The sequence below is a fragment of the Paramormyrops kingsleyae genome, chromosome 11, assembly GCF_048594095.1.
Source record: "Paramormyrops kingsleyae isolate MSU_618 chromosome 11, PKINGS_0.4, whole genome shotgun sequence".
Taxonomy (NCBI): Eukaryota; Metazoa; Chordata; class Actinopteri; order Osteoglossiformes; family Mormyridae; genus Paramormyrops; species Paramormyrops kingsleyae.
Genome location: NC_132807.1, coordinates 27994488 through 28007425, shown reverse-complemented (window position 1 = coordinate 28007425; position 12938 = coordinate 27994488). Strand labels below are relative to the sequence as shown.

Below are 12938 nucleotides of genomic sequence, written 5' to 3'. Positions count from 1 at the left end.
TCGGTGTCCCCCCTCCTCTTACTCCCACCCCCTTTGAAGAGCTCTGAATACACGCCGCTTTTAATTTCGGTTATTAGCATTTTTACGTTTGCAAAATGCAGTTGTGAGTCTTTTGCAAAACGAGCCTGAGTTGAAGTTTCAATTCGAACTCTAAATGGTTAAACGTTATTATGTAAACATTATACACAATTTTTTGTCTAATTAAGTTATTTTAGTTTAACAACTACCCAGTGAGGTTTATTGGTAATTAAACAAGTCACCCTTCCTGATATACTGTAGCTAGCCTGCTTCCTAACTACTATAACTTTCGTATTTAAGTGCTTGGATTCTGGGTACTCTGGACTCAAATTTTAAAAACATTTTAGTATTTTAGTTAGGTATCTGATGTCGGCCATTGCTATAATTAACTATTGTTTTGTATCAGTGGCCGTTTTAGCAAATTCTGCTGTGAATTATTCCTGTGCCTCGCATGTTTTTTTTTTTATCAGTTGGCCATAAATGTACACACACGCACACAGACAATTTCTTTTCCAAGTTAAGCATTAATATGTATGTAAAACCTTTCTAAAAACAAACTGAATAATATATTCGGTGGTGGAATTTCTACTACAGACTTCAGTATACTGTTTATATGGGAAGTTTGTCCGATATTAGTTTATAATATAAATATAGAAACAAGTTTAGCTAAAATTGTTGGTCTATGTTGAAGGTAAAGCGACAGCTTCAATTTATTAATTTAGTACTATTTTAAATATTTAATTGCTTTAATGTTATGCATGCACATGGTAGATGAATCGCGATGATTTAATAATACTTGGTGGTTAACAAAATCTTGATATAACGCTAATATAATAAATGGAAAGAACTGATTTTTCCACAGCTTTCTGTCCTGCCATTTAACAATGTGTATGAACTCAGAAAAGTATATTAAAGATTAAATTCAGTAATTATTTAAAACAATAAATGCAGTTTTAAAATATTGCATGCAAATAACTTATGCATTATGAATGAAATAGTTGTGATTATATTAACCATATTTTCAGAGTATTCATGTTAGTTTTGCTATAGTCCGTTTTTTACATTTGCACATACTATGACCTGTAAAACAAGGTCAAAGTCATCTGTGACATTGTTTGTCTCAACCCACTGTGACAAAAAAAATCACTCACTGAGTGTTGTCGTGCTATTTATCATGATGAGAATAAAAATGCATCAAAGTATTAAAAAATATACATTATTAAAAGTCTAAACCCATTTTTGAACGTGTTCAACAAGAATGACTGAAATTGCATTTTGTGCTATTTCAGTCATTGTTGCAGATGACGCATGATTTACCATCAGTGGGGTTGAGATTTCATTCTATCTCATATTCAAATGGGCATTAACTGGGGGGTCTATGCAGCACCATCAGTATGGTATTTCTCTTTGAGATTTTTCATACTTCAGTGATTGTTCATCCACTTAATATTTAGGTACCAAAACATAAAAAGTGTTCCCCCAGTAGAATTCTGAAGAACTCCATTGCAGAAATGTTGATATGTTCAGACTTGAGTGTTTTTTTTCTCCATTGCTCTGAATTTTCTGACAATATCGCATGCTTCTTATTTTTTTGTCCATCAATCTTACTGTACACAACAAAGGGAGTTTTGTATACATAGGAATGAATGTTGTGTTTTATGCGCAGGTTCTTGTTATCGTTCAAGTAACACAAGAATACTTGTAATGTTATTTGTTTGCACTACTAATGGGCTGTCAAGGGAAATGTTTGATACAGACACATTTTCTTTCATAGAGGTAATACTTTCTTTAGATCTTCCTCTGGGGTTTAAATGAGGGCAGCACTGACTTCCAGGCAGAATACCAGGAAATGGCAGAGATGCAAGTGTGCGGATATGAGGTTATGTTCATGTTTAATGTTGCTGTACAGTGCTCAGTAGGATATGTAGCCCAGTTGTACAGTAATTGGAATCTGTAACTATGGAATATACAGAATGGAGTTGCAGAAGCAGACACACTTTTGCATCATATTTATAATTGAACTTTTGTAGCAATAATTTTGTTTGTTAAAATGTACATAAAGCTTAAAAAGTAAATAAGTTAATATGGGTGTTAGGTCCTTGGTTTGTGAATGATACAGCAGGTATGATAAATATTAATCTTTCTTTTTGCAAGTTTTTCATTAGTAAGACAGAAATTTTGTTGGCACAAGCATGGAGAATGCTAATTTGGATGAAATGCAGTATGTACTGGGCTGTACATCTTAGTTAATCAGACTAGGTGTGGAGTAATTGTCAAGGAGGGAGAGGATTCCCGGTCATATCGCCAGAGATGTGTCTTAACACTGTAGAAAAGCTCTTAATTTGAACTGCTTTGACAGTGGCCATGACATACACATCTGGATAACCATTTTAGCTGAGTGAATAAAAATTAATGTAAAATGTATTGATTATGTATGAGTAGCTTATCATTTTACACCTATGAAAAGGACTTAGGGCAGTGGAATCTGCAAATAAATAATGTAATATGTCTGAGCTTATTTACGATCAGGCATTGTGCTGGACAGCACTGCTTCAGGCTTTTGTCCAGTGTATACTGGCTCTGTTATGTCCTTTGCTTTGCCTGACAGATCTGTGAAGTAAAACACTATTTACACAATGAATAAAGTACATTGGCATTCAGGTGGTATCCTACAGCTGGTATTTGAGAAAATAATTTTGATGTTGAATTGTAAATAATTAACAGGAATGAGATGTATATATGAAGCAATAAAATTATTATTTTTTTTAAATGCTGAATATTTGAAATTGTTTTGTGGCACGGTGTGTATATATAGTGACTTGCCCATGCTCCAGGTGGGTTGGATGCTTGCTCAGCAACTGAAGACATTTGTTGAAATAGCAGAAATTGTTGAGACCTGCCCAGACTATGAATTATTAGTACTGAACTGCTACGACAGGAATAACTTCTTTTCCCCTTTGTACCTGCCAGTATCTGACTCCACCTTTACTCGTGTACAAGTTTGTGTAGACCTGTAGTGTTCAGATAGTGTTTTCTTTTGTGCGTGGAATACCAATATGCTATTGCATTGTTTTTAAGGCCTTTGTTTGTTAGCGGGATGAAAGTAGAGTGTGTGTTGACCTCAAAAAAAAAAAAACATGTAGTAGAGTTTCCAAGATTAGGCTCCCACTGTGCCTTAAGTAGATTCTGATAAAAGAATTACAGTAGTATGTGGTCCTGGAGTCATGAAGCTGCATATTAATCTAGACATAGACACAATTGGGTAGCACAGAAGGACAGTGTCAGAGTTTGAAAGGTGCAGAACCGTTAGGATTAGTTGTGCAGACATTCATTTTTGCTAAGCATGATGATGCGCATTAAAAGTTGGCAGGCATTTTAAACCATCCCATAAAATCTTTTGCAGTGTATTGCATCGTACGATTGTATATACATATTAGAAATGTACCAATCATATCAGCCAACTATCGGTATCAGCCATATTGTTTTGCACACCTGCATATTAAACAGTTAGAAAAATGTCTGCTGTGTGGAATCATTTAGATGTTATTGGAAATGTATTTTGCAAGCATTGCTCTACTAAATTTCACGAGGAGGATCTTCTAATAAACATTTCAACACAACGAAGTTAATTTCTCACCTTAAGGTAAGACAATGAAGAGTATGAAAAGTTTCTGGAAAAAAAATATTTAAAAAAATAAAAATAAAAGAAGGCTTCAGTACTGCCAAATAACATTAGTCCATCAGCAATGCAAGTGTTTAATATCAAAAGAAAATTCAGTGCAGACAGTAGGAAAATCAAAAATTTACTCAGAAAATGATCACACTTGATGGTCAGTCCTCCTCTGTTATAAATATCCAGATGTGTATAGTTATAGTGCTCTGGGGCTTGTTGTTGGTGTTTTCTTACCAAAATCAATGCTTTTTCATATTTTTGGAATGTAATTTATTGTTTTTAATTTATTTTGGTGGAGTGTCCCTTTAAACTTTAAGCAGAATCTCTTAAATAATCGGTGTCGGGATCAGTTTTCGAAATATATATTGGCCAGAAATTTCCTTATTTGTGCATCACTAATACATATTTTTTCCTAAGGTAATTTAAATTCATATATATATAACCCTTAAAAATATATGTATTGAGGGGAAATTATAAATTATAAATGATTCTTTCAGTTTACATTCAGAAACTTCACAAATTTCAAAAAATTTGACTGATTTATTTTTCAAAATTTTTTATTATGAAAAATACTTAATTTCATTTTCATAAAAAATGAAAAGCATTATATATATATTTTTTTTTCATTTTCTCTTTTATTTCTCATGTGGATCAAATCTGATTGTTGGCAGTTTCATGGTGTTCCCAGTGAGAATTTCACCTTTGATTTTATCAGTATTTATCTTCTGTAGCACCAGCAGTTTGTGGTAAATCAAGTCATTATTGGTTTTAGCCTGTCACAGTATAGGGCTGTAACAAGAACGAATACATTTAATACTGAAAGTGGAATAAGAAAAGTACTGAGTAGCAATTTTTTCACTAGAAGTGTGTTTTTATGTCAGGGTCTAGTTGTCTGGATCAAAGAACCATTTCTGTGGACGATGCATTATTTCGTGTGTGTCTCCAACAGAAATCTATATTTTGATGAGCAAAATTGTTTTAATAGTATTATCACCCAGTAGAAGCTAAGGGTTTTATCTGTGAAGTTAAACTATTAGTAATACTGTTACTTGCACAGTAGATGTATGCATAATGGCATAATTAAAGCATTGGATAATACATTTGTTTGTTTTTCTTTGCAACAATCACTATAGGAAAAGGCTGAAATTTGTTATAGCTTTTAAAAAACAACCTAGCAACTTTTCACATGATAAAGTTTGGTCTGAAATGAACTTCATTTCACTTCACTTCATGTGTTCATTTGAACCTTTTATCTCCTATTTCCATGAAATGATATTATTTACAATCAGACAAGCTGATGTTGGTTTAACTGGCTAGTCTTAAATAAGAAACCATTCTTTTTAATCTTAGACAGTGATACCACATGTTATTTTTGGTGCTGGCTTTAGCCAATGTGCGACTTCTGTTGTTTTGTTTTGTTTTGTTTATGAGGCAGATAGCCAAATGCAGTCAAGGGATGGGTGGGTGGGTCAGGACATGTTGTAATTCTGCCTAAGGAGGGCAAATAGAGGTGACTGACTGAATGGCAAAATCTAAATAATCACTTTTGCTAAGGGAAGCCAAATGCACCTCAGGTGGCAAAGGAGTTTTAAACAATGGGGAAGAGGTGAGTCAGTAACAGCCACCACATATGCACTGAAGCTCATTAAAGGCAGTGAAGCCTCTCTGTCTTACTGTCTCTCTCCAAAGCTCACTAGGTTGTAGGCTTCATCGTTATCCACTGAGAATAATGTCCACCAATCCCCCCCATACAGTATGTATTGCTTTTTGTTTCTAGTCTTTATATTTTAAACCAGTTCAATGACAGCTGTCGCAGTCCTAATTTCTAGTGGACCTGGAGCACATTGGTGTACCTGTGACTCATGGAGTGCAATCCAAAGCCAGGCCTGTTCAGGTGAATCCATCTGTTCCATTGCTTGTCAGTCACATGCACATTGGGCTATTTTAAGCACACCTGAAGGGCGATTACTTTTGAAGCTTAGCCTGAAATAAAATTCTGCTGAAATTTATTCAGTGTACTAAGCCTGGGCATTGTCTAAAAAATAATATTTCAGTTTAAAAATATTGGGATAAAAGGTAATATCAGGGGTGAGGGAAGAGTTTGCTGACGATGCTGATTAGCGGAACAACTTTTATTCCCTGTGGAACAGTATTGATAGGAAGGTGGGATTTAGTCATGATTTAAAAACGTCATGGGCCAGATATACTTTAAAGATTATTTGAGAAATCTACGAGGAGTTAAAGAATAATAGCCTTTTTTTTTTAACTGTGTTGGAAATGTAGGCTGCAAGGCTGAACTGAAAGCCACATTATAAGTCTTTGTTATCTTGCTTTGTGTGTAGCCTAAGCCTACTCCCTCAACAAAGGCGATAATCGCCGGTCAGTCACTGTCAGATCACCGACAATTTTGTCAAATCACACAAGCCTACATTGTGCTTTTGATATAAGAATGCTGTGCTAAGCGTCTTGTTGTCGCTGCTTCTCTAATGTGCACTCTCTCTCTCTCTCGATCTGAATTTGTTTGAGAAGTTGTCACTGCAAATCCAGTTTTCCAGCAAATTTGCGCAGCTGTTTAGCACGTTACTTAGAATTGTCAGGCAGCTGTGAAGAGGCTGGTGGACTTTAAAGCGGGTAGGCATAAGTTTGTCTCTATACTGTGACTGTGCTCTGAATGAATTATGGGTGGACTGTGTGGGGCTGTGTGGCATTGCAGCATCGGAGGTATGCGGGGTAGCCCTCTGGCCTGTTCACAGTGTATCAGCTTGTCAGGCCAAAGGGTACTTGACTGATGGAAATGCAACCCCTTCAGAATGCACACCTAATCCGATTGTGCCTGCTGAGGGGTGGTCTCTACTCTTGGAATTCCTCCCAAACATTCTGCACACTAAGGGAACTGGTAGTAGAAAGGTAAAGAAGGTCCAAAAGTTAGTATTTGTTTGTTCCCTGGCATCGGTGTATGAAGCTACGCGTGGCATCTGTCTAGGTTTAAATTTAGTGTAACCCAAGCTGCTCGTGGACTGTATCAGCATACAGAAGGTGGCTTACACTACAGTGAAAGTCATCTAGGCTCCAGTGTAGAAGAGCATGCTCACCTAAATTATTTTTCTTCATTATTTTTCCTTTTGTTATAGCAGCCTGTGCATTTATTTTTTTATTTGTGCTTGCTATGCACAACTATAGTTGGAATCCTGACAAAATGACACGTTTTCCAATGTTATAGTTAGTTGACTTAAAATTTCCAGCTGTCAGAAAAGTTTTTTATAATGGAAGTGTGTTCGTTCAAACGTAAGGCATAGTGCTGGAAAGCATTAGGATGTGATGGGGAGCAGGGTCTTAGGCATGTGTTTGGCTGAGCTTGTTGCTTGCCATCCAGACTAAACTGAGGGAGACTTCCTTATCACTTGTTATGCAAAAGGTTAGTCCATTAAACCAAAAATGATTAATTCCCTATAAGTGGGCATGGTTTCCTGAACAATAACTCATCACGTCTGGCAATGTGACATAACGGTAGAAACAATTCCTTGGATGTATTAATTTTCTGTGAATGTCATGTTATATCCTTGCTATGGTGGGGCATTAGTGAAAAAACTGACCCTTTGCAGGGTTATTTCCAGTTTAAATGGGCATGGATGAGGACTTGTCTCTCCGGAGACAACTGGGACTTTCTGGCCCATTCTTGTTGTTTTCCTCACACGTTAATATCAATTTCTGCCATATAGTATCCACTGTTCAACCACATAGCTTTGGCCATTGTTTACATGTGGAGTCTGGGGTTGCAGTGGATTCTCACTGATGGATGGGTTAATGAGTTGGACTGAGTTGTAGAGGGTTTTGAAACAGGTGCTGGGTTTGCCTATCAGTGCATCTTGAGCCTGATCAGTTCCTGGCTGATACCTATGAATTACGGAGCTTTGGTACACATGATGCATCCGTTCAGCGTTTATTTCATTTCACTCTTGGCATAATTGTGTAGGTTTCGAATGCATATTACTTAGCATACAGCAGCATTAAACTGAAATCATATTTGAATGTATGTGATTTCAAATATGCTTTATCAGAGAAGGAAAAAAGTGACAGTGTTTATTTAAAGTGCTTGATCGACAGAACTGGAGCTACGACATCATGACTCCAGGCTTCCTTTTTTTAAAAATTTGTGCTTAAAATTGTTGTAGTTCCCCTTGTAAAGAAAGCAAAACCAGGGAAAGAGCAGCGGTGATGATGAATCTGGTTAATAAAAGAAAAGAACAATCTCAATAATGGAACAGAATGAAGCGAAAGTGAAGGTTGAATGTTTTATCCTCTAACACTTCAGCATGATGCTGTCAATTTGGGGGTTTTATTTAGAGGTGTTTTCTACTTGTCCATCAGCAAAGATCAGATGCAATCTGCAGGAAGATATCAGTGAGCCTGAATATAGTTTTATGTTACATGAGATGCATTTGTGGAAGTTTTAACAAGTTTGTTCTCATTTTACTTGATACTTAAAGATTTTCAGTTTTCTAACATGAATTGTCATCTGCTGTGGAATGCAGGCCACAGATGTGTGACTGACAGAGTATGGGCAGCCTGTGTTGACTGTGCTCTGCTGTTGTCTGAGAGCTGCTTTGCTGGGTCATTTCCTGCCTCAGTCCAATGCCACAGTCTTGCATCAGCCAATTAGAAGAAGCCACTATAGTAGCTATTACTTAACACTTCCTTTTAAACTGGCAACTATACAGCAAGGTGGTTCTACATAATGTTATGTCAGCTTTTCAAAAAAAAAAAAAACAAAAACCGTGGGTGTGGCAAAAATTCAAACTGACACAGTTAGAAACCTGGATGCAGGCTTTCAGAAGCACCCTCTTCCACCCCTCTCTGCTCTGTCTGTCAGCGGTAGTCGAAGTGTTGAACCAATCAGACCCTGACACGTTCTCCCCCCCCCCCCCCCCCACACCTCTCAAGAAGGTAAGCAGAGTCACAGCAAAAGACCAATATCGTATCGGTGTGGTGCCCTTCTCTTGTCGTCATCGTGCTGAGAAATCCCTAACCTTCATTTCCTACCCCCCAGCAGGCATTGTGTCACAGGCAGGCCACGGCCATTGGGTCCTACTGCGTGGTGGAGCATTTCTGTCTATTATTAGCTTAGGAACAGTGAAGCCTCTTTACGCTTAACTGGATAGGCAGTCGTGTGCATGTGTGTGCACTTCTGCAAGGAATGATGGTTGTCTGTTAAGTTTCTCCAGCTCTGTGTGGCATTCATCAGAATCTTTTGATGAGAAGTATATTGTGATTTTTACAAATTGGTCTAGATATTAATTTCAAGGTGTTTCTTACATTTCTTACTTGTTGCTTACTAGTTACTTACTGTTTCTTTACACCTTGTTGCTCATAGATTTTAAACGGAGGCAGATGCTGGTCATAATGCCCTAGTTTAGCTAATGGGAATTTTAATGACATCTTTATATATAGCAGTTTAATATCTGAGATAGTGGTATGATATTACATTGAAATCTTCATATATGAACTCCTAAATATTAACTACAGCAGCCTTTACAGTCATTACATAGTAAGTATAAAAAGACAAGGTGAAGCGAAAAAATCTTATTTCCTACCCATAACAAAAAAGTAGTAAGTCTTAAAACTGATGGCTCAAAAAAATCAAACCATGTTCATGTTAGGGTTAACACTTTTTAAAACTTATTTTGATTTTATTGAGGTTTGACGTAGAGCTGGGTGATTTTTATATAGATTTTTTTTCTTATATTCAGTACATTTTTTCATAAGAAATAGCTTGATAATGTATTGTTATCGATTTCATTTATTGTAAATGTAGACAATATGGTTTCCTGTTAAATGGCAGGATGAACGGATTAGATGGTGCCAGAAAAAGTAACTGTATGCACATGGAGTGCCAGAAACAGTAACATTGTATATGCATACTGAAAAGTGCTGTGCATGCGTAGACATGCAAGGTACGAATCAGGCAGGTGGTATGGAAGGGGGGATCTGGTAGTGACAGACACCCCCCTCCCCCCACAAAGCCCCGCCCATCCACACCATGTCAAAAAGAGGCCAGATAGTGAAACACAATGAAAAATGCAGCGCACAGGGAAAAAAACATATTGTACACATGTACCGTAAAAAAGGAGTGCAGAAAAAAAGTGAAACGTGAAGAAGAGAACTATCAGAAAAAAAATTGTTCAAAGAATCTTACATACATAGATTTTGTTTACAATGTGTAGTGCTTTTGTTAACGGTACACACATTTGTTTGCAGTGCTATGTGGCCATAATTTAATTCTGTCCTTTCTGTCCTGATTTTTTTTTAAAAGTATTTTAGAGAAGTTTTAATTTTGAATATCAATACAGTGACCTAAAATATCGTGGTATTGTTTTTCAGCCATATCGCCCATCCCTAATATGATGATTCTAGAAGGGTCTTCATATTGTATTCTTTAACCAATTAATGACAATATGCACTTGGTAAAACACATTTTCTGCTTTTATGTCATATATTAAAATGATAATGGGAAATATTTTCAAACCACCTTTCCAGTGACACAACCCTGTTTTCTGCAGAATTAAATGAAATTTATTTAGGGGATTTCATTCATTTTATTTTGCCAACCTCATGACTAACGGATTAGAATTTTTCCTTTTTCGTCTGGCATTACCCCAAATAGACAGCATGACTTATTATTAAGGCCTATGTGACTGTTTTTGTTTAGGCATTTTTCAGCTCTCAATCAACTGCCCAATAGCCAAGCTAAGTAGCATAGCGTACACAAATACAATTTCAAATTCTAATTTTATTTGTCGCATACCAATCATGAGTCACGGTGAAATGTTTCACAACGGTCCATGACATAAAAAACAACAGTGGGATATAGATGTACCAGGGTTATGCAGAGTTAGAAAAGATATTACACATAGGGATCTAACATGGGGGGGGGACAGATGTCGTCATAAGTACAGACGTAGTAGCATGTGCAAATAGTAATATGCTGAAATAATACAGCAGTGTAACAGCAGGTAGAGGTAGGTATGTAAGTAATACATAGATTTGTAATGGGGGGTGATTATTAACCAAGTGAGTCCTAGGTGGTGCTCCCAATTTCATTAGGAGCTTGGTCATATTTTAAAATATGTTGATTACAAGTCTGTTCTCTTCAAAATGTGTGTATAAAATAGCATTCAAGTTGTTATACAAGTTATTTAAAGCTTAAATTTAACTTTGGCACAACCGTATATTCTTTTATAATATTCTTAAGCCAAAATCATCTCGTTTTTAAATATTGCTGTTTGCTCTGACAAAAAAAAACGTTGGGCAAAATTATTTACTAAAAAATATCTTTGGGCCATAATACAAACGAATGTAGTGAAAGCCATCTTGATTGTTTGGTCCACATTCACCTCCAGGCAAGTGGTATTTCTTAAATATTAACATCATGTGGCAGGAAAATTGTGTTCTGCATGGTCACAATCCCAACCAACCCCTCAGTTATAAAATAATGTGAAGCCCAGGCCTTTTAGAAAAGGACCTTTGCTGCTTCCTCTCTAATTAGAGGGTTGGCACCAGACTTGCTTTGTAGCACAAAGCACTTGTTTGTGGTGAGGTCGGCTTTCCTCAGAGGGCAGACGCTGTGTTTGAGCCGCCACGCCACCCGCTGTGTTCTTGCCCTCCCACTTCCATTCTGTCTGGGGAGCCATGCAAATTAATTGGCACCATAACAGGGGCAACTAATTGATGGCAGATCTGGCTCACATGTTGCAGGGAACAGTTTCTCTGAAAGCAACCATTTTCTCTCCCTCTCTTCTTTTGAAACACTTGGATGAAGGATCATTAAGCATGGAAACATATGTTAAATTGCCTTAACGAATGGACCTGAGACATCCGGGGCTGACCGCTAGGGAAAGAATCCTCAGTGGTTTTTCAGTTAATAAGCTGTAACTGCACACTTCCTTAGCTCTTCTTTTTGTGCTGTTTACTCTAGCAGTCTGTCTTTCAGGTCTAACACATTATGAAGAACGTCTCTCTTAAATGTCACTTTAAAAAAGACATTGTTTCGTCTCATGAACCTCTCTCACTGATTCTCCTTTTTGCACATAACTCTTGTTTCTCTGACTCAGTCATTATTGGGCAGAACTTTTCTCAAGCTTTTTTCAAATTTTACTTTAAAGCTCAGAATGCTTGTTCACTTCCTTAAAACAATGCCATGATGTTGGTTGTGATAGCAAGCTGTGATGGCTGTTTTTAATTACTTGCTTATGTCTCTCTTTCTCCCTTTGTTTCTTTAATGGATCTGGATATCGTTATACGGTTAGGAAACGTGTGCTTTAATCATACAGCCCGTAACGGAAGTATAACCTCTTTCCCCTCCTTATTTTGAGGTACTGTAACTCTGGAGCACTGTACAGTCCAGTGACCCATAAGGATTTTCTCTCCCATCACTGAGACATGGGCGTCAAAGCATGAGCATGACAACAGGCAAGGTCCATGCTGAGGCAGAATAAGTGAAGTCCTCACCTCCTGGGAGAGTAATGGGCAGCCATCAGCACAAGGCCATTGCCATTATAGGGACAGATGCACTCCATGGCTCAGGCATGGCACAGATTGGCTGTGCATGCTTAGGTTTTCTGTTGGTGATTATAATGTTGCAAAAGCACGATTTTCCAGTAGCTTTTATTTAATGCACTTGCATATTTTAGGTTTTATACCTGGAGAAACAACAGCAGGAATCTGGTACAAATGGCTGCTAAATGAATCTTCAGCTGTTTTGCTACCTGCTGTCCTGGGTTAAGTCAGTTTGTTAGCCTTAACTGGTATTGTCATAATTTTAATGTTGATACTTTAATAAGGAAGTTTTGATGAAGCATTTGGTCATCAACATTTAGCCTGCACAGTTGCCTGGCTGTTTTGTATCACCCTGATTAGCATACTCGATCTTGACGTTGTCACATCTATGTGCATTGCTTTTAAGCAGCTGTTTTGCATTTAGCAAAAAGAGTATAGAGTGTAACAGCATGTACCCCTGCTCTAGATATGCAACACACAGCCACTATATGAGTAGGTGTCTGTCTGAATAGCTTTTGTTTGCTTCAGAACATTATAGCTCAGTCTGGGTGTTGGGGAATCCTCTGGGTTACCAACCAATCCACTAGTTAACCCCTTGCACCAGTACTCACTTTTAGTTCATTAAGTTAAAAATTCTTGGAATTCTACATACTTGATACAAGCTTTTTTCTTGCAGCTAGCAAACTTAATACCT

General features: G+C 37.2%; 1 protein-coding gene across 2 annotated transcripts in view; it reads left to right on the top strand.

The window, feature by feature from the left end:
* nfatc3a (nuclear factor of activated T cells 3a) overlaps positions 1-12938 on the top strand; it is a 51677-nt gene that overhangs the window by 1871 nt on the left and 36868 nt on the right. The window lies entirely within an intron of this gene.